This window comes from Gadus chalcogrammus, chromosome 13 (genome assembly GCF_026213295.1).
Source record: "Gadus chalcogrammus isolate NIFS_2021 chromosome 13, NIFS_Gcha_1.0, whole genome shotgun sequence".
Taxonomy (NCBI): domain Eukaryota; kingdom Metazoa; phylum Chordata; class Actinopteri; order Gadiformes; family Gadidae; genus Gadus; species Gadus chalcogrammus.
Genome location: NC_079424.1, coordinates 1,599,764 through 1,626,342, shown reverse-complemented (window position 1 = coordinate 1,626,342; position 26,579 = coordinate 1,599,764).

Below are 26,579 nucleotides of genomic sequence, written 5' to 3'. Positions count from 1 at the left end.
CCATTCTCAGTGGTCTCGTTCCACGTGAGTGTGTGTTGTGAATATCACCTCTCCCTACAGCCTCGCCACATCTGTCAAGCGGAGCTACATTCCTTCCTGTGGAGACATTTTAGCTCTCTGTGCTCCAAAAAACTTGACTTGATCAGCCATTTTAATGAAACCTGTCAGCAGCTTGCCTCTACCCCCTTCCCCTGGAACATCCTCTCTGATGTTTAAACGACTTGGAGAGAAATGAAAAGAAATGTTTAGAAAGCCATTGACATGCAGGGAGTTTAATAATTTAACGGCACCAAGAAAGTTATTATGAATACATGAACGAGGAGCAACGCAGGCTCTTTCTCGGTCTCCTCTGAAATGTTTTGGATCGTCGTCCAATCTTTTGCCTCCGTGACAACAGCAGGTGACAATATTTGATGGGATGTTGTACGTCCTTCCCTGTTCAGTATTAGAGAGGATCTTAGGTTATTCTGACCAAAGTACCGACCCTGATCCTGACAATAACTTTGAATATTTCCTTTATTTGTACATTTTCATAAAGTACTATGGTCTTGAATTACAAACCGTTTATTTTTGTCCATCGAACTAAATGGACAAAACACAGACATGCGTCTTAGACATAGTCATTGATGTGTCTATTGGATGGAGCGCGATGTTATGAAAATATAAAAAATAAAATATTTTGGGAATTCATTGATTGTTAGTCCATCTCGAATGTCTTAAAAATACAGACCTGATGTATTTTGGGCATAGATGGATGTTTACTCTATCCTTCAACATTAGTATTGTCCAATTGTCACATTAAGTTGCTCTATATTTTCTTCAAAAATAATAATAGCACACACACATACACACATAAAAACCTTTAAATACCATGCAACAGTACAGTATACTGGTTCAACCCTGGCAAAGAATACTGTTGTCAGATTGTCAAGAGCTGCAGTGCTTTCACCCGTCTAATGATTACAGTGTTTGGCCTCATGAGCTCTGACTGAAGTGGCTTGGGTTAAAGCTGATTGGCTGTCCTCAGAGGTGACATCATACCCCAGCCACTCTCTACACCCAGGGGGGCATACAAACAATTTCTAAGTTTTCTCTGAATAAGCTTTAAAAGTTATTATTTTTTATCTGTGTTAGGACACAGTAAGTGTGAAGGCTTTTGCTCAAGAGAAATCATGACAATCATGAAATGAATTGCTATTTATTAAGAAAACGTTTCTAACCAACTACTAACTAACTCATAATAGAGTGACTAATGCATGTTTGTGTGTGGGTGTGTGTACACCAACAAAATATACAAAAACGAGAGAGAGAGAGAGAGAGAGAGAGAGAGAGAGAGAGAGAGAGAGAGAGAGAGAGAGAGAGAGAGAGAGAGAGAGAGAGAGAGAACGAGAGAGACAGAAATGAAGGGAAAGAGGGATGGTGAAACTTAAGTGAGGACAAGATTGGAAGACAGAGGGAGATAGCAGATAAAGAGACAGAGGGAGAGAGATGGAGATGGATCAACTGAAAGTGACTAATTGAAAAGAAAACATGAACACGATGCAAGATGAAAACAATGAAGAAAAGTTTGGAACTTACAAAGAGACAATTCAAGAGAGACAGAGACAGAGAGAGACAGCGATAAATGGACAGAGAAAGAGAGATTAGTAAAGTCAAAAACAAGTCAAACACTTAAAACAGAGCGACAGGCGGGAAGCGTGAGATAAAAAAGGCGGTGAAATAAACTGGGAGAGCGAGAGAGAGAGAGAGAGAATCGCAGAGAGGGAGCGAGAGAGAGGGAGAGAAAGGCAGAGAGAGAAGGGGAGAGACAGAGAGAGAATCACAGAGAGGGAAAGAGAGAGAGGGAGAGCGAGTGAGCGAGAGAGAGCGAGAAAGAAAGAGAGAGAATCGCAGAGAGGGAGAGAGGGAGAGAGAGAGAAGGAGAGCGAGCGAGAGAGAGAGAGAGAAAGACAGAGAGAGAATCGCAGAGAGAGAGTGAGAGAGGGAGGGAGAGAAAGAGAGGGAGAGAGAGGGAGAGAGAAAGAGAGAGAGAAAGGCAGAGAGAGAGAGTGAATTGCAGAGAGAGAGAGAGAGAGAGAGAGAGAGAGACAAAGGCAGAGAGAGAAGGGGAGAGAGAGAGAGAGAGAGAGAGAGAGAGAGAGAGAGAGAGAGAGAGAGAGAGAGAGAGAGAGAGAGAGAGAGAGAGAGAGAGAGAGAGAGAGAGCGAGAGCGAGAGCGAGAGCGAGAGCGAGAGCGACGGAAGCATTAAAAGTGGATAGAGAGAGATGATGGAAGAGAGAGAGTGAGAGAGTGGTGAACTGCTGGATTAGACGGTGAATGTCAAACTTAATTGCGTTAAGCTCCATTAAGTTGCTTGGCACAAGAAGGGAGGAAGCACAGGGAACACTTTAAGGAGCAGAAGAGGCTTCTTCCTCTGCTTTGTTTTACTTTTCCACCCTGTTCCTCAAATCCCCTCTTCGTTGACCCAGGTAGCTAATAGCGCCGGTAGCTAATGTATCTGCTAGTTTATACCTCTGGCTTGTACTGAAGAACAGAGACTGGTAAGGAAGGAGGGAGGGAGGGAGGGAGGGAAGGAAGGCAAGATGGAAAGAAGAAACTGAAAGAAGGACAGAGATCAGAAAAGGTGGATAAGAAGAAACTCCTCTCTCTCGGCATGCAAACACAAGCACCTACACACAGAAACGGGCGCACGCAGAGAAGCACATCCTCATTTAATCATACAGTCACATGTCTGTACAAGTTCCTCCATCTCTACATGATTTTAAATGATTGCAGGTCTTGAGGGACTTTACGGTAAAGACAGCTTTCTTGTACATCAAGGAACAGTACACGTAGTAATGTGTGTGTTTGTCCATGTGAGCGTGCGTGTGTGTGCGCATGCATGCGTGTGTGTGATTGTTTTCAGGGAAGGTCGACAGTAGTGGCAGTCGATTTCTTTACAATAATTACCAGAGCTATGAAGGCAGGACATGATCCCTCTGGCTGGAGTAACACTCTCATCATCTTTCCATCTATCGCTTCATTTCCTCTCTCTCTCTCTCTCTCTCTCTCTCTCTCTCTCTCTCCAAAGCCTGTCCTCCTTTCCTGACTGAATGGCCTTTCATTTCTCCTTCTGTATAGATCTCTCTCTGGATCTCTCACCAATTAAATTCAAAATAACTGTATCGGAAACCCAGGACCATTGCTGAAGCAAGGGAAGAATAAAAAAGAAAATCCACTATTTCTGCACCTTCCACCAGTCATGAAAACGATCTGTTGCAAACTATATACTCAGTGTAAAGTGTGGAGATAACATTTATACTTTTTTTTCTATTTTTGGGAGTACACAGGGTTAAGTACAGTACTTAATAAAGTTGTTTGCTGCAGTGTTTGACACCTTATTTTAGAAAACAGCTCAATGATCGGTATGTTTAATGTACATAACAGTCTTAATCATGAATGCTTCGTGAGACATAAGGGACACATTAAAGATGCTGATGTCTTTGATTAACTGGACTGAAGTTAGGAAGTGAAGCTTAGTTTGCACTTGCTCCTCTCTTCTCTCTGACTGGCGTGGTCATTCTTCATAACAAAGGTCTCAACGTTTCTCTGTCCCTCCACTTTGCCCTCCCCCTCTTCTCCCCCTCTCTCCTCTCTCTCGCTGGGTTCACTCTGAGTTTACCATTGTCACTTTCTCTTGTATTTTAATACATTATGGTCACTTGCTGCTGATATTCTCTCATTCTCTCTCTCCTGCTACCTCTCTCTCTCTCTCTGCTGGAGTGATAATAACATTCAGTCAAACAGACTATGGGAATCTTTGTCAGTATTCCCACACGCACACATGTGCACACGCACATGCACACGCACACACGTGCACACGCACATGCACACGCACACACACAGGGGAAACCAGAAAGTCTCCAAAAACATATGCTGCACAGAATGAAATACCACAGAGACCAGGCAGACCACAGTATGCACACACACACACACACACACACACACACACACACACACACACACACACACACACACACACACACACACACACACACACACACACACACACACACACACACACACACACACACACACACACACACACACACACACACACCAGCAGAATGTAACTGGCGCTACAGGGTATGGTAATAAAACAGTGTTCTCTGATTGGCTGGTGCTCCCACAAGCGAAACCACATGGCCCGCACATGGAAGACACTTATCGGTGAAAACCTGCTGCAATGTAATCCTGTACGGTAAAAACACCCCGTCCATGAATGTAAACTCTAAGTGCTTGTTTTCGACACTGACGGGATCGAATTATGTTCTTACTTTTTGAAAGCGATCCCTACAGAGGATTTAAACAATTTTCTAGGCCTTTCTTTTGATCGGCTACATTTGTGTTTGTGTCCACGTCCGCCTTCTCCCTCGATGCTGGACCAATTTAAACAACGTCTGAATTAGTCCCCTGGACCTAAAACGATCCTAAGATACGGTCCAGAACCCAGGGCTCTACTTCCAGAAACCAGAAGGGCAGAAACACACGTGCTGCACAGAATGAAACATACCACAATAACCACACAACTGTGTGGGTGGCTGATGTTCCCAGCGTTTAACACATTGGCCGCATGTGGCACGCGCGCACACACACACACGCGCGCACACACGCGCGCACGCACGCACGCACTAAATAAATAAAAACTTGAGAATGTGACTGGTTCTTCAAGGTTTGGTACTGGAATGCTGTCCTCCGATTGGCTGATGCTCACGGGGCGTACCACATTGTCCGCATGGACGACATATTTATAAATAGAAATTAAAACGATCCACGCTCTTTAATGGCCTCAAATTGTTTTGCTATGCCGTCTGTAATTAGAGACTTCCCTGTCCCACGAGTAACAAATAAACCTTAAACATATAGACGACAACCGGGAAGATTTGAGTGTTGCAGTGGAATCTGCTAAAACTAAGACCAAACAGACACAAGTATGCACATGTGTCATTACACACACACACACACACACACACACACACACACACACACACACACACACACACACACACACACACACACACACACACACACACACACACACACACACACACACACACACACACACACACACACACACCTTGACAAGACGTGTCCCAGATTTCTATTTTAGGGCGTCAGAGTTTTTATGGCAGATTATTTGCAGTGTGGTCTGGTTAGGCTTCATTGTGCCTAAACAACGCACTCATTCATTCAGATGTTTAAAGCAGCGAGGGTCACATGTGAAATAAAGTTAATAATAACCTATCTTTGAGTAGAGCTAAAGAAGAATGCTACATACATGGTTAAAGTTCACATTGGTTCTTATAGCAAGGTCCACTTACAAATAGGGTATTGATTACAGATCTTCGTGTGACACAAATAACTAATGTCGTCGATAGATTAGTAATATTTGGGGTGTTGCCTAGCCCCTACCTACTCCTTAACCAATTTCACTTTGAGTCACCTTGTGTTCAAGCCCCTGCTAAGTGACTAAATAGTAAATACTCACAGCGGTGGAGTCCAATTGGACAATAGGTGTTAATACAATGATGTATATCATTAATAATAATATATTTGTGTACTTTATCACCCTCACTCCTACCATTACAAACAAACGACTGCATTGTTTTGTGTGAGCCCCGGCCAAACAGAAGGACAATGAGTGCATCTGCGGTTTATCCCACCGTGGCGAAATGGCAGAGCTTATGCTTTATGACGTTTAAGAACATTAAAACACCTGCTACTTAACATTAAAGAATTACATCCCGACCGCCAAAAAACACCCACTTATTCAGCTCAACTCGTGCGCTGAATAAAAAGCGCCCTCAGACTGCTTCCTGACGATGAACAGAGGGGAGCAGGGAGTCGGGAATTAGGGAATGTAAAGCTGGAAGCAGTCGGAACGCCGCTCAGTCCGTTCAGCCTCAGGAGAGAAACCTTCGGAACAGTTTGCTGACATGACTTCGGATTTTTGGGTTCTCAGCATTTATTTTGACCCGTATAAATCTTTTACGGTAATGCACATCACTTAGGTACATATCATGTATCTGACAATTTTATCAACACCTACAGTGCAGTCAGATGGCGTCGTTAAGGAGCGGGTAGGATGACCTAGTGTGAACCCGCTCTTGTTCAGCTGGAAGACAAATCCCTTCGCCTTTAGAGTATCCCTCCTTCCCAGTGTTCGAATAACGTGGGAGCCAGAGGGAGCAGAGCTCCCATAGAGTGAGGACTGGCTCCCATGAGAGCAACATAGTCAAAAATCGGAGGGGGTCTCTCATATCTGAAGGTGTCTGTCAAATGTGGCATTGTAATTCAATCTTAACCAACGCTCATTATCCATCCCTGTGTGGACTCAAAAGAAGAAAGAAGAAAATAAGTTAAATAAGAATAGAGTCTACTACGGGAGGTAGACCGTACCCTATACTTTCGAACGCAGCATGGCTGCACTTCACCACCACACCACTAGGCTATGTGAGCAAACTGCATACGATGGATTTGACATCTCGCAAGTCCAAAGAAGTCACCTTGCTTTAGCTTAATGCGCTTTTCAGTTGAATACCAATCCATGCAAAAGATTAATATCCATATCAGTTATGCCACTGAAAAAAAAAGGCCCTGCGCCCAATTCATATTCGGCCCTTACAGGTTTCGGTTTTAGCCGATTTAGAATCAGAAAACATGGCCCTAGCAACAACTAACCATTTGATTGTATAGCCTTGTTAGGCTTTTACGCGCAGTGCGGCATCTATCATCTTCATGAGATAGAGAGACCCCCTTAGAGACAAAAAGATAATTCGAACCCTGATCCTGGCAGGTCATCACAGGACTCACAGAGTCGTTCACAGCGGATATATATACACCGCATATTTACAAAGAGCATACGGATATTCCAAGACGATTCAAGGAAATTGACAATCTAAAGGCATGCAGCTTTTAATTGCCTGTGCAGTAGTTTTTGTCTCCTCTGCGTTTTTCCCTTTTATTCATTTTCAAAAAAGCAACTCCACACTGAATGTAAATGATTCTGCGGGGGATCATTTAAAATATGTTCACACTGCGTGCAGCTCCGGGGCGGGGGGAGAGCCGATGTTATCAGGAGCCGTAACTTCCACACGCGTCCCCGCTGGAGATTTAAACGCGGTGGTTAGACACTTCTTCACCCTCGGAGCTGGGGAGAGGCCGCCCATCTGTTCCCCTTTAAACCCCTGAATGACATAAAGTGGTATAGTATGTTTAACAGAAGCCATAACCTTTTGTGAGTGACTCAGTCAGTCCAGTTACGTGGACATCGCTGCTAAACAACCTTTACACCTGGCATGTCTGTAAAATTACCAAGCACACATACATATATATATATATAATTGTTGCAGTAGCCCCCGTAATGGGTTGAGGTGTGATTCCCTTTGACGTTCGCCCCGCGCTCAGACCGTCTGCACTCCCGGTTCAGATTCTCAGCACCAAGTCACATGCATTAACCGGCTGGATCTGGCACCACGGAGATGTGCGTTCGATGATTAAAACCCACCGGAGGATGTGGGTTCTTTGTAAGGAGATCCACGCAGTGGAGGTTTTCTATATGGAGACATTACACAGGAAGATTAAACCCTGCCCCGCATTGTCAGATTTAATGATGTCTTTACCGTCAGTTCAGATCCAACTGTGAGCGATCGCACAATGGCTTCACACGGGAGGCCTGGGAGCGACACAGCGGGGAAACAGATAATTATAGAGCCAGTCATAGTGCATATCGTGGCTTTTAGTGGTTATAATGGTTCCAGTGGATGGAACGGATTCGGCGTGGGACGGAATCATGAGGGGACAATGGAATGACTTGTAATGTTGATGAATGTTGAAGGAATCTTTCTGAATATATTAATTCATGAATATATAATTTGATGAATGAATCTCTCCCACCACACACAAGGAGAGAGAGAGAGAGAAGAGGAAGGAGTGAGAGACAGAGAGAGATGGGGGGAGAGAGAGGTTGATATAGAGAGAGGAGAGAGAGGATGGTTTAGAGACAGGTGGAAGGGGGGGGAGAGATAGAGACACAGAGGGAGAGTGAAAATTGGTTGAGTGAGAAAGCCCTAAGCAATATTCAGCCTGGGCGATCAAGTGAGAGAGTGTGAGAGAGACCCAGAGAATGAGAGTGATGGCTCTGCTACTCCAAAGGCGTGGTCTCCTTGTTGAAAACGCGTGGCAACGCTGATTTGCATAAAGTTAACTGACGTTCAACCGTTGCCCCTCCCCTTTCGACGCAAAGTGATCCCCCAGCCACGCGCCAGCCTTCCCACAATCCCTTGCTCGAGGCGAGCAGGCGTCCAGTACAAAGTGAATGGGAGGCGAGAGCCACACTCAAGGCCTCACACTCTCTGAGTGTGAGAGTGAGTAAAAGGGAGAGAGTGAGAGTGAGTGAGAGGCATAGAGAGTGAGCGACAGAGAGAAAGAGAGTGAATGACAGAGATAGAGAGAGAGAGACTTACGACTGAGAGAGGGAGTAAGCGTGAGTGACAGAGAGAGAGGGCGATAGAGAGAGTGATGGCTGGTGAGACCCGGAGTGGCCTTTAATAAGTGATAAAGACGAGGGACAGAGATGGAGAGTACGGGTCCAACATTGAGATGCCAAACATACCCGCAGAGGTTTAAATGCCAACCACCGCGCGGCAGGGGAGCAGACAGATGAATGCCGAATTAGTCAGAAGCCAGGAGCCAATCTCGTCTTTGTGTGACGGGGGGGTACCACTAATGCACTGGGTTCAGTGGGAGGGGCTGCCATGGCAACAATATCCATTTCAGTTCCATGTTTCGGTTAATGCTTTACGAAATCCTTTGTCAAAAAAAGGACACATTTCTTATCACTGACTTTGTTGTTCTTATTCTCCTCTTCCTTTTCTTGTTGTTCCAGGGATCGCTAAGGACCAACAGAGCTCACATTGGAAATAGTTCTGGGGAGGATTAGGGACCGGATATAACTGTAGAGAGTAGGGGACAGAGCTGACTGAGCCCCCAAGTGTCAAAACAACGATTGACGAGATGATTGACGGGGTGTGACAGAAGTGGACGACAAGCATAACAAACAGAAAGATGACGAAACAGGACGAAACAATTGGTAAAAAAAAAATTGTGGGAACGATTAATAGCAAAAACAAACAACCAGTCACAAAAACAAAGAGACCGAACATCACAAAACAAGCAAACAAAACAATACACACATAGGCCGACGCACACTTTGAACGGCGTGCACACACCTCACCTCCCGCGGCAGCGAGCGCTGACCTCCTGTCCCCCCCCAAGGGACGAGGCTCCGACCCCAGGAAGGAGACACACCGCTGGTCACATGGAGCGCCGAGCCCAGCGGCCAGTTCCTGTCCATCATACACAGACACACACACACACACACACACATTCCCCCTATACACATCTGTGAACACATATACACATAAAATATAAATACCCAAACAGATACACACACAGAGATACACACACACACACACAACGACGACACCTGCACACACACACACGCAACAGTTGCACACACAGACAGACCAACAGCACCTACACACACACATACAAATGTGCACACACACACAGATCCACAGCAGCTACACACACACACACAAACACACACACAGCACATTGGGCACAGACACAAAGACACACACACACAGCATTTGTATGCACACACAATCTTGCACACACAGACAGACACACAGCCCCTGCCCACAAACACACACAGACACACATCACCTACACACACACAGACAAACACACATTCAATTTTCCCAGTGAAAGATGGTGCTTGTTCAGTCTCCATTCCCGTGACAATACAATCAGGCATTACAGTGAACAAACTTCAGTCCATCTCTTCACAGAGGAAATACAAGAGTCGTAGGGAGGGAGTTTCGGGTTACGATCAGCGTTTTTCTTAAAGGATCGAGAGGTCGGATTTTCATCAAAGCCAAGCTGAGCCATCAGGGTATGATGTCCGGACTTGACCAGACTGACCACAGAGCTTCCCAGAGCTCCGAAGACCAAGAGGAATCACTCAGATGTGCAGGCGAGGATCGACTACAAACCAAAACATCTCAACACCTTGAGAGCTAGGCTCAGGTCTTTGTAGAATAAGAGATGTGGGAAGAAGAAAAAGTATATTTATTATTTTCATCTTTTTATATTTTTTACTCTAATGCTACGTATCTTGTGCAAGAAATGTAGCCCCTGTATCGAAGGAAAAACCCAGGGAACTCAGGTAGAAGTAAGAACTTAACTTTGAAGTTTAAGGTAAGGTAGAAAGAAAGAAAGAATTAGTCATTTGGTTTTATTTATTTGGGTTCTGTGAAACGTTAGTTTTACCTTCCTTAATTTAAACCGGCGAACAACTTAATTAAAATGCGTAAAAACAGAAAATCTCCACATGGTAATTACTCTTTTGTGTTTTCTTCTCAATTCCCTTTAATCAGAATCTCCCTCTTGCTCTCACTCTCTCTACCTCTCTCCCCCTCTCCCTCACCCTCTTGTTCGCTTTTCCTACCTTTAACCACCCCATTGCATAGACACACTCGTGCTCACGCAAATTAGCATACACATAGCGCTGCAGTGAGTTGGACTTAATTGAAAAGCATCTCTTTTAAAGATGTTAAGAGCTGCCCTCAGCCATGGGAGAGGATAACGACTGTTCCATTATTCAGTGGCTCTTGCCTTTTCAAACGCTGTGCTAATGTTGGTCTACAGCCAGCTACCCATCTTCCATCTATTGTTTGTTATCACCGTGCTGAAACGTCTTTCTTTAATGTCATGTATCTGAAGATACATGACGTACATGCGTCGTCAGATACATACTCATGTTATCTCTACAGGGGTAGATAATTTTTAATAGCAACATTACATGCCTTTTTTATATTTATAATATAATATACTGTAGCTACTAACACAAGTCATCTATTTTCACAGCTATTTGGTAAAGGATTACATTTTTGTTTTACTAAACTAGACCCCAGAAGTGAACGTGTTTTATTTACATATATTTACATATATACATATCTGTTTATCTATTTATTCTATGTTGTATCTCTTCCGATCTGTCAAGTGAATCGGTTTGCAAATTGAAATAAAACATGAATTACCTGGACTAATTAATTAATTATGAAATAATTAATAATAGCCATCACTCAATCAGACAACCAAAGACGGAGAGGGGGGGGGGGGGGGCACACACAGAGAGATAATGACGAGGAGAAGGGGGAGGTTGGACCAGGGAGAAAGGGAGACAGAGAGGGAGGGTACACAGGAACACAATTTAGCTAAGGATAACAAGTGGGCTTAGTGTTTATCTGTCCTCGTCTTCCATCTGACACAATGGCGTCAGGCATGGCTCTGCTGTTAGTAAGAAAGAGTGATGGATAGAGAATAAGATAAAGAGATGGAGGGATGAAGAAGGAGAGAGACGAAGAGCAAGAGAGGTAATGCGTAAGGGGGAAAGGGATGAGCGTCAGTGTGTATGTGTGTGACAGCACAGCTTTTGAATTGAATATGTAACAACTTATTCAGAAGAAATATTCTCCAAATCTCCTCTTGGTAAGCATCCACATTATGTTTTCATGGAGGCTGTAGGAATCTAAACGAGATGAGATGACCTATTAAGCTTTATTGACACCATAAGACCGCTGAAAGATTTACAGCCCTTTCATAATATTCCTTTTGACAGCTTTGGTGTTCAATGGCATTTGTCAAACACTTGTCTAGCACCTTGGGTATGGTGGTAATGTTTAGCTGTTGATGCCACAAACACACAAACAGGCACACACTCAGGAACATGGTGTGAGCTCTTAGGTTTGGTGATAGATAATAATCATAAATTCTTATCGATAGAGATAGGGAGGGAGGGAGAGAGAAAGGGAGGAAGGGAGGGACGGAGGGAGGGAGAGAGGGAGGGACAGGCATACAGACAGACGGACGGATAGTGATAGATGAACGGATTGTTAGAGAGAACATTCAATAATCAAGACATGATTATCAAGAAGCCTTTACCTGGGCCTAAGCCTGCTCTTATTGTTTTTGGCAGCAGGGTCGTTAAAAGCTGTTCATTCTCTCCAAGTGCCTTCCCTGCTACTCAATAACGACTCAATGGTGGCTGCTTCCTCCCTGCACCCCCTAATTGAGTTACGACTACTAATATTATTCGGGCTCACTTTGTATTCATTCCAATCACAAGGTCGCACGGTGATTGCCGCACGGTAAAATGTGCACACAAACGCGATTGACCCCTCTAGAATATGAATGACGACTTGGGGCGTCAAATCGCTGTTGGAGGGACTCTTGTCCTTTTCGTCAATAAATTGTGTTAAAAGCAAGTGTTAGGATTTACTTGATTGAGTGTAGGAGGGATTAAACACCACACATCAACCTCTGCTGCTTTCATGACATGTTCTTGGATGCCATTGCGACTCGAACAATTAACTTTCTTATGTGAGCGTGAGAAAATAGTTTGAGGTGTATTGTAGATAGGATTTATAGATACAATTATCATAAAAATGTGTGTCTACAGAAGCTATATTTTCATTGGACAACACGTAGGCATTTACTTCTCCGGAGAAGTTGAAATCAGTGGTAGTTCGCTTCAACAACGCATGGCTCTGTGTGTGTTTGCCCCCCGTCTCTCTGCAATACGGCAATTGGGGCGGGAAACGTGAAGCAAACCGATGAGTCCGGCTGTACCTGAAGGCCTCAAACACCGAAGTCTGTGACCCCTGTACCCCTCTATTACCCCCTTTCCACCAACACACACCCCGTGCTGGGATGGTTCAGTGCTGGTTCTGCACGCCGACTCCCCAAAAACCAGCTCGATTGTCCACAGACTCAGGAGAGTAGAGCCACGTCAACGCGTCAAAGCATACGACCTCGTTGTCCTAGCAACGCGTCAGGACGTTAAATTTAACGCGTTAAAATCAACGCGTCAAAACTAGGCTAACCCAGTACTAGGCGCCACTGGTTCTTGTTTCTGGACCAGGGTGGAGTTGGTGCTGAGTGGGACCTGTTGGTCCGGCCCGGAGCCAGGAGTATTTATGTTGAACAGCCAAGAACCGGTTTGAGATCAGTCCTGGCTCCGAACCAGCACTGGACCCGTGTTGGTGGAAAAGGGCTACAACTCAGCTAGCGCCTTTCAGTGGCCTGTTTGTCGGCATAGGAGGCTGCCAGAAGCTCACAGGCTAGTGGCTAAAGCCCCCTTAAGGAGAGGAGCTGCGGATGAACAGATAGATGGAGGAGATTAAGGAGAGGAAGAACACAAACGTTGGTAGGAATGGGGGGAGAGAAGAAAAGAGGCGATATCAAAGAGTTACCTGTTAGTGTGGAAGAGGAAGATGGGGAGAGAAGGGAGGCTAATGTCTCTCTGAGGCAAGGGGCTTAGTGGATGGACTGATAGCAGAGACAGAGAGTACATAGAACATCAGCCTGAGGTGTGTGGAAGTGTTCACAAGGAGCTAAAGGAAGGTAGCACACAAAGAATTATGGACGAAACAAAGACTGAAGGAAAAATAACGAATTAAGATGGATATAAACAGTAACAGAGAAAACAACAAACAAAGTGCTCTCTCCCTCTCTCTCTCTCTCTCTCTCCCACCTGCCATGCCCACACTCTCTCTTCCTCTCTCAATGTTTCATTGCGGCTAAAACATATCCTGTGCCATCTCCAGAGGTCTCCATCCGGCCCATGGTGAAGGTAGCTCCAGAGGAGGAACTGGATCAGAGCGAGCATGAGCTCCGAGCTCTAAACAAAGGCCGCCGTCCTTGCGCCGATCCTACGTACCACACACTTAGAGATGAGTTGGCAGTATCTTTTATCTGTCGCTAAGCAACCGCCCAGCAACAACGGGAAAGGACATCGTTTTTGAAAGAGAAGTCGAGCCAGTGAAAGGGAATCGAAGAGTTGCTTCTTCTTGTATCTGATGGCCGGACAAAGAGCCTGGACCCAGGGCAGGAAACCTTTATCAACTTACAGCAAAGGACGGCCACCGTTGGGAGACGAAATGGTGACACTGTAAGATCTGGTTGGGAAGGCGAACGCGAGCCTCGACTGAGGAACAGAATCACTGCGTTGTCGGACAAATACGCATTTAGACACGTCACTTTTGTGCGTCGGATGATTCCATGATTGAATTCCTGTGCCCACTGACGAGGTCACCACTGACGAAGACAGTAGACGGAAATTTGCAGAGATTATTTTTATTTTTTTCTACTACCTTCTTAAAAACGGTGTCAGACGTACGTTTTCACCCTGACCAGGCCTTCCGACTGGCATGTCATCCTCCTCCACCTTCCTCGGTGGAGAACGGAGCGGTGCCTGCTGGCAGGCGTCCAGCTGGGGCCGATCCAGCAGGACAAGGCCCTGGCATCGCCCCTGAGCCCTGGATCATCGCCGAACCAAGCCCAGGGGTCTGCCGCCTTGAAAACAGCTCTGCTACTGGAACGGAGGCGTTCTAAAAATCCCCTATTCCACCACCAGGTGTGGTGTTGATTGGCCTCTAAAAGCCAGTTACCAGCCAATCGGTAGGCTGAGCTGTCTTTTAGAGAACTCGGTAGGACGCTTTGACTTGTGAGGTCATTACGGTAGTCTCTCTCTCTCTTTCTCTCTCGCTCGCTTGCTTTCTCTCTCTAGATACAACTTAAGATTTACATTTTTTGGATCAACAAAGTTCTAGCTTTAATTCTTCACCAGGGCTCCCTTGTAAAGTCCATCCTGGATACCTGGTTAAATGAATTGGATGTGTAACAAAACTAGAAAATGCATTTCCTGCAGAAATTGCGGTGAGTGCAAAGTGAGGTTAAAACATATATTTCAGTAAAGCCCCATAGTTGGGATTTGAACAGAATCTATATGGAATAAAAAATGTAAACAAGCAAACCATTTAAAAAATGTAAAATGGTGGGAAACAAATAAAGTGAAGAGTTAAACAAATGGCTAATGTTATCAAGTTTGAATACATTGGAGATAAAATATAGAATAGCTGAGTGTGTGTGTGTGTGTGTGTGTGTGTGTGTGTGGTGGTGTGGTTGTGTGGTGTGTTGTTGTTGTGTGTGTGTGTGTGTGTGGTGTGTGTGTGTGTGTGTGTGTGTGTGTGTGTGTGTGTGTGTGTGTGTGTGTGTGTGTGTGTGTGTGTGTGTGTGTGTGGTAGTAGCTTGGAAAGGTATTTTATTGACCTTATTCCTTCACATCAGTTCATTGAAATAAGCTCACAGAATGAGGAGCCTCAAACCGTTGGACTCCTTTGAGTCTCAGCTTTCATAAGACGTATCGTTTGTGTAGATGGCGTGTGTTGCCCGATCGGATTGGCAATTTCCAGCCCATTTATAAATTTATAAACTAAAAACCATTTATCAACAAAAACCCGCCCAAAAAATATAATGCCAGAAAACCGATCGAACATATACTTCTGAAATGGAACATACAAGAATACACACCTAAATGCAACCGTATTATTAACTATGACGTCATGTGGAATACAAGGAACCTATCTATCTCTCACATTTTCTTTGAACATTTAAAAAAATGGAATGGAGTCTCGAGGTGGAAAAACTGTGGAAGGAGTAGGGTCCCAAAGTTTGAATAATAAAGAAAGAAAAAATAGCTAAGCTAAGAAGAACAGTAGTTGACCGATGTATGCAGCACTCAGTGCCTAATAATGAGTACTGTAACTAGTACTTTGAATATTATTATGTGACCACTTACCACGGTGAGTCATTTATAAAAAGCTTTTATTCAAATCGAATTGCAGTTATTTCCAGTAGCATTTCATTGTTATTATATTAAGTATCGGTATCATTACGACTATTAAGACGTCGTTTCATGCTTTAAAGTCACAGTGGAAACGGATGCCTTGTCAACCCATTCTACAACCAACTGTAAAAACCAACGTTCCAGATCCTTCCATGCCCTACGTTCTCAAAACGCTGCTTCGATGCTGGCTGGGGCAATTCTGGCCTCAGGCCAGAGTTGCCAAATGTAACATTTTACTACCACATGATATTACCGTCACGGTTCTCGTTTTAAACGAGATAGTGGGGCATGGACACAGTCCAACAGATATTTCGGAGGCTAAAATGCCGGCAATGGCAGTTTAACAGTTCACTGGTCTCACCTCCTCCTCCCCCTTTCTACTTTATATCCTCTCTAAATATAATATAATTTTCCCCACCACCCCTCCCTCCGTACCTCTCCATCTCTCGCTTTTTCTCCCTCTCTTCCCCGCTTACTCTCTCTTTCCAACTGTCTCTCCTCCCATCCCTCACTCTCTCCCTCTTCCCTTAATAACTAACTTCTCCCTGCTCCTCCCATCTCTCCTAGCCTGGGTGGGTATACGCATATGCTGCCTTGCGCGCAATTTCATTTTGCGCTGCTAGGCAGCCGATTTTCGCCGGAGATAGGGAACCAATCAGAGAACGGGGAGGGACGGCACGACGATGACGACGTCTATGCGCCACAGCCATCGTCTTCTTCCTCATCGAATTTCTGTCGCTCTACATACGTCATCTGGTATAATTGATACGATTGGCTATGAGCTACGTACAGACTCATATGGTAGAACTTCGTAGCGCCCAATAAACGGCTCCGGGCAATCGTAAACCACGCCTCAAATACGGGAAAGTGAATGTGTGGTTCCCAGACCTCATTGAGATGAGGTCTGGCGTTAGCCAGGCTACATCTCTCCCTCTCCCTCTCCTCCCTCTCTTTCTTGCCATCTCTCTCCCTCTCTAAGGATCGTTCCTGCCCCCCCTCCCCCCTCTATCTATCTCGCTCCCTGTCCTCCTCATATTCATCTCTCCTTCCCCCTCTCCATCCGTAGCCAAAGGTCCAGGGAGACAGGAAGAGAGAATATGCAAGTTTTAATAACCTGTCCAAAGATGGCAAATTATATATTTGGGAGTGGTCACCCAGCCAGATTGAAAGTGCAAGGTCGAGGAATAGGACATTATTAAAAATAGCCCATTAAACCGATTAAACACAGAGACACACATAAAAAAGGAAAATTAAAATGATATATATAAAAATGTGTGTGTTTGTGTGTGTGTGTGCATGGCTGCTTGATGGTGAATTTGCAACATTTCTTAATATTTCGATGTACAATGTGGTCCTTCCAGAATAGTATTTTAAGTCTTAAAAATGCTAATAATATTTGATTGCCATGGCAAATTATTTTTCAATTTCCTGTCTTAGTTCTCCATTCACCCCCTGCCTCGCGTTCTGAAACCATCTCTCTGTCTATCTCCCTTCCCCCTTTATCCCCGTCTTACTCTACCTCTTTCTCTCTACCCTTTCTCTAATCGAAACCCACTATTGCTCTCTCTTTCTTTGCACCACCATTTTTTTTCTCTCTCTCTCTCCTTCGACTCCAACTCTCTCGTTCCAAATCATCTCCCTCTCTTGGTGGTGCAAGACGTGTGCCCGCTCTCCATCTACCACACCTCTCTCTTTCTTTCTCCAGCTCCACACCTCTCTCTCTCCACCTTCTCTACCTTTCTGACTCCTTCTCCTCTCTCTCTCCATCTCTTCTAATACTCTCTCTCTCCACATACTGTCTCTCTCTCAGCGTGGAACAGATTGTGACCCGGTGGATGGCCCTGTGTTCTGTGTTCTTTGGAAGAAACACTCTAACTGACCGTTACAGAACCACTTACGGACACAAGTCACCATTGGTTTCAAGCAGGTCTGTGTACGTGTGCGGTCGTGTGTGTAGAGTGCTTGAAGTAGAAATGTCAGCTGATCGATGGTGGGCTGCTTTGTTTATTAAACACAACAGCCACAGATTGATAAAAAACACTCCAGTAAGTCCATATATTAATTTATTACTCACCTTTCTGCTTTACTCTATCATAAATGTATTCTCTCTCTCTCTCTCCCTCCCTCTCTCCCTCTCCCTCACCCCCTCTCTCTCTCTCTCTGCCCCTCTCCCTTCTCTCTGACTCATATTCTGGAACCCTGAAACATATATATATATATATATATATATATATATACATACATATTTACAATCCTCTTTGGAGTAGGTGACCTTAACATCTGTTCTATATTAGTTTGATGCAGAGCTGAGAACATTTAAATTGCTAGTAAGAACACGGAGACACATGTGCACGCACACACACAAGCACCTCGGGATGCCAGAATAGCATCTTTTCTAAGAGTTCCTGGATTTTACATCAATAGATGGTCATAACATACAGCATTCAGCTGTGTGTGGGCCTATTTATATATTTATATGCTTTTTAAAATCGTCATTCTGTACTGCTGCTTCTGTATGTATGTGTATCTGTGTATGTGTGTGTATCTGTGTATGTGTGTGTATCTGTGTGTATGCGTGTATGTGCATGTGGGTCTGTGCTTGAGGTTGCATGTGTGTATATGTGTGTGTACTTGAACTTGTATGTGTGTGAGTGTGTAAGTGTGTGTGCATGTGTGCGTGTGGTCGTGTGGTACACACCGTTCCGCCTCCATCAGCCTCTCACACAATGCCTTCGCGCTGCGTGTTTGAAACCCAGTGTTCCCTGAATGATATGCATGTCTGCCTCGCACTGCCCTGCCTCACCGGCTGTGAACCAATCACAGATGATTGGATGTGTGTGTGTGTGTGTGTGTGTGTGTGTGTGTGTGTGTGTGTGTGTGTGTGTGTGTGTGTGTGTGTGTGTGTGTGTGTGTGTGTGTGTGTGTGTGTGTGTTTGCTTGTTAGTGCGTGTGTTTGTGTGCGTGTGTTTGTGTGCGTGTGTTTGTGTGCGTGTGTTTCTTTGTGCTGAGCCGCTACAGATGGGAACGCCATCTCACTCACACACACACACACACAAGCAAACGCAGACAGACAGATGCATGCACAAGCACACGCAATAGAACACACACACAGTCACCACACACTCGAAGCGGCCCACACACACATTGATGGACGCGCACATTGCCGGTGACAACCACTACACACAAACAAATGCATACACAGATTTGCAATGACACACGTCAAATGCATACACACATGGGCGCACCCACACAAACACAGGCAGACAGGCGCACACACACACACACACACACACACACACACACACACACACACACACACACACACACACACACACACACACACAGTCACACCCTTAGCCTTGGGGTTGTGACCAGGAATAGAGTCCGCAGGGGGATTCTAAACTTATTTATTCACAGAGAAGAAGAGGAAAATAAATAGCCCAGGGAGAGAGAGAGGGCCTGAGTACTGAGGAACACCGAGAACAGGGGGAATAAGCAGGGAATGAAAGAATGCCGGTGAGATGAAGAGAGCGAGAAGAGGGCGATAAAGAATTTAAGAGCCAATCACTGTTGCTGTTTTTCTGGTTTGACCCAGAGGTTTTGTTGCGGTGTTATTTATTCAAACGGGGAATGGGAAGCTGGCCCGAGGTCTTACAGAGCCAGAGCCATACTAGTGTGATTAACATGGAGGAACAACGACTTTAACCACACATCTAAAACAGGAACGCGGGTCCTTGTTTGCTTGTTTTCTTTTAAATCTTAATTGGCGGGGGATTGTGTTTGTTTAATCGTACCATTTCGTGTTGTGTGAACTAGCGTAGCGAACGGCAGTTTGAGGATGAGGGGGATAAGGATAAGTATTCTTTAGCATTCTTTAATACATCCATGTTCTTCAGATAGTAGTTGAGGTTGATTCCCTGTTTGATAACTAAAAGTTGTCTGTCACTCATTCAGAGAAAGTTGATATCCAAAAAACTTGAAACTTTTGTGATACAACTGTACACCATCAGTTATTAAAAGCAAGCTATACTCGCGTACCCCAGTGCAAGTAAACCCTGGCACGTAGCACGACTGCTATCCAGATAAATGATCAATACTTGTAACAGATGGCTTTGAATATAGTTCTATGACTGTAGTATACCCCGATGGATACATTAAGAGGACTGTGAACATAAATAGGCTGTTACCTCCAGCATGTCCTACAACATGTGCGTGGACCATGGGGACTACCTTCAACAAGATATCTGATTGTGATTGATCGAACGGATAACACAAAGGCGAGAGCTCTCCAAAATCGACCTTTGGTGTGATTAAAAATAATCCCACTTCCTCGCAGAACGGAAAGAATACCTACCTGGCATCTTACACAATGCAGACTGTCTGACTGACAGTAAATTGCTTACCTCACTGCTAATTACTTCTAAATTATACACACCGGACCTTTGAATTAGAGATGTTCTTGCGTGTTAACATATTAAATTATACTTAGCTGACAAACGACACTACCATGGTGCCTATTTAGGGGTGTTGCTGAAGCCGAACATACCATTCTTGTGGGGGCTTCTATCAGAGAATAATTTCGGTATGCATGATGCCCTTGTTCGGACTTTTATAATGTTGTTGTGGAATGATAATTGTGCACGTTTAAGGATGTTCTCTCTCAAGAGGCAAACTTAACGATTTAGCGATAAGCTGTTTCCCAGAGATACAAACAGTGTCTCCATCGACACACACTTCATTACATTCAGATACTGCAAGGGCTTTATTCAATGGGCCTTAGACTTAATCACCAAGTGGCTACCTCAAAGCTTTGAGATCCCCACCTTAAATGCCGAATGTTTTCTGTTTTATCGTCAGTTTCATTTGGGTTCGATAGAAAGTCAACAGGTCTACTTGCCAAATGTTCCAGCAAATGTTGTTTCATAAAATATTTGACACCTGTCATTCAAAACCAGTCCAGCCCTCGTTTCAAAACTGACATTTAGAGAAACAAAAGTCCTTGGTTTTATGTCCAACACTGATAATTACAACTCTGAGTGAGGACCAGTAAAAACTGCCTTGGGGCTAGTAGCCATCAAACCAAGAAGTAACAAAAACATCCCAAATCACACAACAAACCCTAAAGGTACTGTATATCCCGTTGAAAAAACGGTCCTGGCTATGATCCAAATGGCCCTGAACGTATTACACGGTGGAAAAGAAAGCCCTTGTTAAAAAAGAGTACAGTTCATACATTGGCTCTTACTGTATGTAAATTAATGAGGCATAAAACTATTCATCCATAGAGCAGGCGGTGATTAGGGGGCCATGTTGTACTCATCCAGGGGTGGAACTGGGCCAGGAGGGGGGGGGTTAGCACCCCTACTGTGGCCATGGGTCTTAAGGCTCCACAGGGAGTCAGGTCTTCAGCCTACAGTCACACCAGAGACGGCTGGACGGATGATGGATGGGAAGGGTGTGTGTGCGTGTGTGTGTACGTGTGTGTGAATGAGAGTGTGTGTGTGTGTGTGTGTGTGTGTGTGTGTGTGTGTGTGTGTGTGTGTGTGTGCATTTGCGTGTGTGTGTGTGAGTAAGACGGACAAACAGTCATGTCACACCCAGTTACACAGTGCCCTGGGTCCCGGGGATATTGATGAATGGAAGAAAAATGAAGATTATTGACAACAGAACAAGGGAGAGAGACAGAAAAAGACAGAAAGAGAGAAAGAGAGGCAGGGGGAGAGAGGGAGGGAAAGCACAACATATTCTTCCGGGGCTGCCGGAACAAATCTCATTTGATCAAGCTGCTTCGCTCTGAGCAGATGACAAACTCTCGCCTAGAGAGAGAGAGAGAGTAAGAGATAGAGATGAAGTCAGAAGAGAAAAAAGAGAGAGAGAGAAACACATAAAAACAAGAGCAAGAACAAAGAAAGTCTGAAAGGAAGAAAGAATGAGAGGGAGAAAGGACAGAGAGATATACAGAGAACGAGGGAGAGAATAACACGAAAAGAGGCCATAGAAAGAGAGTAAATAAAGGGAGAAAGGCAGAGAAAGGCAGAGAGAGAGAGAGAGAGAGAGAGAGAGAGAGAGAGAGAGAGAGAGAGAGAGAGAGAGAGAGAGAGAGAGAGAGAGATCCCTGCTGTCCAGAAGTTTATCCCGCCTCAGAGCATTGCAGGACCTAGCCAAATGGTCTCCATGGTAACACAGTAGAGCAATATTCTCAGTAGCCTACTCATTACCAATATATCACATACACACACTTCTACACAAACAACTTCACACACACACACCTCAACACGGGAGGAAAGGGGGGGGGGGGGGGCAGATTGATAATTTTGCTACTGAGGATGATGATGATAGCAGTCATGGCGATGGTGAAGGAGGTAATGGTGGTTGTCATGGTGATGGGGTGGCTATCACCATATATGTAAAGTCAGGGATGATGGGATGATGATGATGATGATGATGATGATGATGATGATGATGATGATGAGGATGAGGATGAGGATGAGGATGAGGATGCAGGTGATTGCGGTGGTCATGGTGAGGTTGATTGGGGTTGATGATGGAGGTAATGATGGTTTTTCATGGTGATGAACTGCGGTGGAGTTGGGGATTGCGAGATGATGACTGTGAAGGTGGTTGTCATGGTGATGATGATGATGGTAGCTGTGAAAGGGTTTTCATGGTGATGATGAGGATTGTGTTTGTCATTGTGTTCAAGGTGATGAGGAGGAGGACAATAATGGTGGGGATGGTTTTCCCGAGGTGGTTGCTGCGACGATGATAATGGCGATGTTGTTGTCAGGGTGATGGTGATAATGGTAATGTTGGTTCCGATGATTTGGAATAGAATAAACTTTCCACACGTTCTCTCTTCACACCCACAGACAAACAGCAAGCACACACACACACACACACACACACACACACACACACACACACACACACTCACACACCTTTTCTCTCAAAGCCCTGGAGAAACCTTGGGGTTCATCTTAACCTCACATCTACCCATCTCTTTCTCTTCTTTACCCTCTCTTCATCCTCTTTCTATCTGGCCATCTCATCTTTGCAACTCTCTTTCTCCAATTCCCACAATGACTCTAGCACTCTGACTCTCGCTCTCTCAGACTCTCTCTCTCTCTCTCTCTCTCTCTCTCTCTCTCTCTCTCTCTCTCTCTCTCTCTCTCTCTCTCTCTCTCTCTCTCTCTCTCTCTCTCTCTCTCTCTCTCTCTCTCTCTCTCTCTCTCTCTCTCTCTCTCTCTCTCTCTCTCTCTCTCTCTCTCTCTCTCTCTCTCTCTCTCTCTCTCTCTCTCTCTCTCTCAGACTCTCTCTCTCTCTCTCTCTCCCCCTCTGACCGTCTCCCTTGTGTCAGCAGCTTGAAAGATGTAACTATCTATTAAAACTGACAAGATTCATTGCCATGTCTAGGTGAAAGTGTGTGCGTGTCTGTTTATGTGTGTGTATGTGTGCGAATGTGTATGTGTGTGTGTTTGTGTGAGTGTGTGTTTGTTTGTGAGCGTGTGTGAGTCTGAGGTAGATACTGCATCAACATACTGTATTTGTGGCCGACTGTGTGTGTGTGTGTGTGTGTGTGTGCGTGTGTGACATGTAGAACGTGGCAGTGTTTACACAAAATGTGCAGTGAGTGGGAAGAGTTCTGGCTCTATGTATGTGCATCGTGTGTGTGTGTAAATAATTGTGTGTATTGTATGTGTACGTCAGCTTCATGTGTGTGTGTTGGTGGTATGTGTGTGAAAAATTAAGTGTGAGTACATGTTGTGTACATGTTGTGTATGTGTGTTGGTTGTTTGTGTGTGTGTGTGTCTGCATGGTGTGCATGGTTTGTGGGGGTAAATGTGTGGGTGTTTAATTTGAGTGTGTGTGTGCATCGGTGCGTGTGTACTCAGAGGTACAGGCTAATTACAGGTGCCTTTGTTAGTGCCATGTTTAGAGTTTCAACAGAGTGTGTGTGTGTGTATGTCTGTGTGTTTGTGTGTGTATGTGTGTGTGTGTGTGTGTGTGTGTGTGTGTGTGTGTGTGTGTGTGTGTGTGTGTGTGTGTGTGTGTGTGTGTGTGTGTGAAACGGGAAAAAGAGGGGGAGAATGAGAATAGGAAATCAGCATCCACTGTCTACACAGCTGGTTTATCTGTTGAAAAACATCTCTCTCTCTCTCTCTCTCTCTCTCTCTCTCTCTCTCTCTCTCTCTCTCTCTCTCTCTCTCTCTCTCTCTCTCTCTCTCTCTCTCTCTCTCTCTCTCTCTCTCTCTCTCTCTCTCTCTCTCTCTCTCTCTCTCTCTCTCTCTCTCTCTCTCTCTCTCTCTCTCTCTCTCTCTCTCTCTCTCTCTCTCTCTCTTCCAAGCACACGCACACTCTACCTCTGTGTCTCTCTTGCTCTATACTGCTCCCTCTCAATCAGTGCCCGCCACCCTCACTCCCTCCCCATATCTTTCTTGCGTTCTCTCAATCGAAGACACACCCACACATGCAATAATAATGGCACCATTACAGAAGAAAGGAAAATGCTCGCACACTAGACACACTTGCTCTGTCACACACACACACACACACACACACACACACACACACACACACACACACACACACACACACACACACAACACACACACACACACACACACACACACACACACACACACACACACACACACACACACACACACACAAAACAAAACAAAACAAAAGGACAGTATAGAAGATCGACTGCAAAGTCCTTATTCCGGAGATGAAGCTAGAAGGGTACGTTCACTCACACACAGATGCAAACACACACGCCCACACACACAAACACAAATGATGAGGGTTTGTGGTTGGTGTTTATAAATGTAATTGTCGGAGTGTGGTGGGGATTGTTCACTGGTGTGTGTGTGTGTGTGTGTGTGTGTGTGTGTGTGTGTGTGTGTGTGTGTGTGTGTGTGTGACGTGTGTGTGTGTGTGTGTGTGTGTGTGTGTGTGTGTGTGTGTGTGTGTGTGTGTGTGTGTGTGTGTGTGTGTGTGTGTGTGTGTGTGTGTGTGGGCTGAGGGGATGGAGGGGTGAGGTGAGGGAGGGCTGAGGGGATTGAGGGGTGAGGTGAGGGAGGGCTGAGGGGATTGAGGGGTGAGGTGAGGGAGGGAGGGACATGGGGAGGATCGGGAACAAGCAAGCCTTGATGAGCAAGAGGCTGAAAGATACTTCACCTCATCTAAACAGCCCAACCCGGCTGCTGTGATCCAGATGTACACACACACACACACACACACACACACACACATATATATACACAGGCACGCACACATGCATACACGCAAGTACACGTGTATACACTTGCAGAGGAAGGCACTACAGAGAGACAGAGTGGGGGAGAGAGAGACTGATTGAGAAAGAAGAACATTGAAACACAGCATGTACTGCCTGGTTGTCGTCGTCTCTTTCTCTATTTCTTCTTAATAAACGTCAACTATGTCATCTCAAAGTCATTCACAGCAGAAAAAAAGAACAGTTAGTGAGGCAATATTAATACATACGTTTCATGGAGGACATGAAATACATGTAGAGAGCATACCTCATACCATCGAGGTTATTCATGACAATATGAATCATGAATCTTTTATCAAGGCCTTCGGAATCATACAATACATACATAATTTAGAATGCATTATATTAATGATATTATCTTTACAAATCTCACTAAATCTAGTGTCTATAAAACCTGAATCCGTTTAAACAGCATCTAGCCGTTCAGCTTTAGCTTCCTTCTAGTCCAGCAATGCTCTTTCGTTTTAATCTTGTGAGATCTCTGAGAGGTTTTTATTTGTTATTTTAAACAAACGTTGGTCTTTTTGTGTGGTCCCACTTATTAAGCATCTACCATTGCAGTTGTGCATAATACGGCAAAATAAATCAAGATGGATCAATCGATTTTTAAATAACTCATTCATTGACATATGTGAATTCTGTTGCATATGGTGAGTTGATTTGAAGCCGACAGCTACTATGACTTTGATACACGACCCCTTCAAGGCTCTGTCCCAGTATTCAAATATGATTTTAAATAAAGCTCTCTGTCTATGTGTGTGTGTGTGTGTGTGTGTGTGTGTGTGTGTGTGTGTGTGTGTGTGTGTGTGTGTGTGTGTGTGTCAGTGTGTGTCAGTGTGTATGTCTCTCGCCCGGTGACAAGTCCCTCTCTCACTCTGTCTTGCTTTCACTCTCTCTCGCTCTCCCGGTCCTGTTCCTCACGAGACAGTCAGCCAAGTGTCAAACGTCTGCATCCTCCTCTCAATAGGCAGGGAGTCAGGCACACTGCCTCTCCTCATGCCTCCTATCTCCCCCGTACATCTCCTGCTTCGTCTGTTCCGTTTCCACCGCCTTCACTCAGTCTAGGACCGGGATGGACGGCTCGTCAGATACACAGAGACAGGCGTGTGTGTGTTTGAGGGTGTGTATTTTTTGTGTTTAATTGGGTTTGGGTTAAGGGTTTGCGTGCGTGCGTGCGTGCGTGCGTGCGTGCGTGCGTGCGTGCGTGCGTGCGTGCGTGCGTGCGTGCGTGCGTGCGTGCGACAGAGAGTGAGTGTGAGGTGTGTCTGTAAGTCATTTAAATGAATGCACTTGAATACACTTGGGTGTCTGTGTTCCATGTGGTATTTTGTAATAACTTTTCCGTCCATTATGCAAATTGGCCTCACTCACATAATTTGATATAAATGATACATTGTGTGTGTGTGTGTGTTTGTGTATGTGTGAGTTTGTGAGTAAGAGATACTTTTAAAATATGACCATAAGGTGTTACTTTAATCATAAAATGGT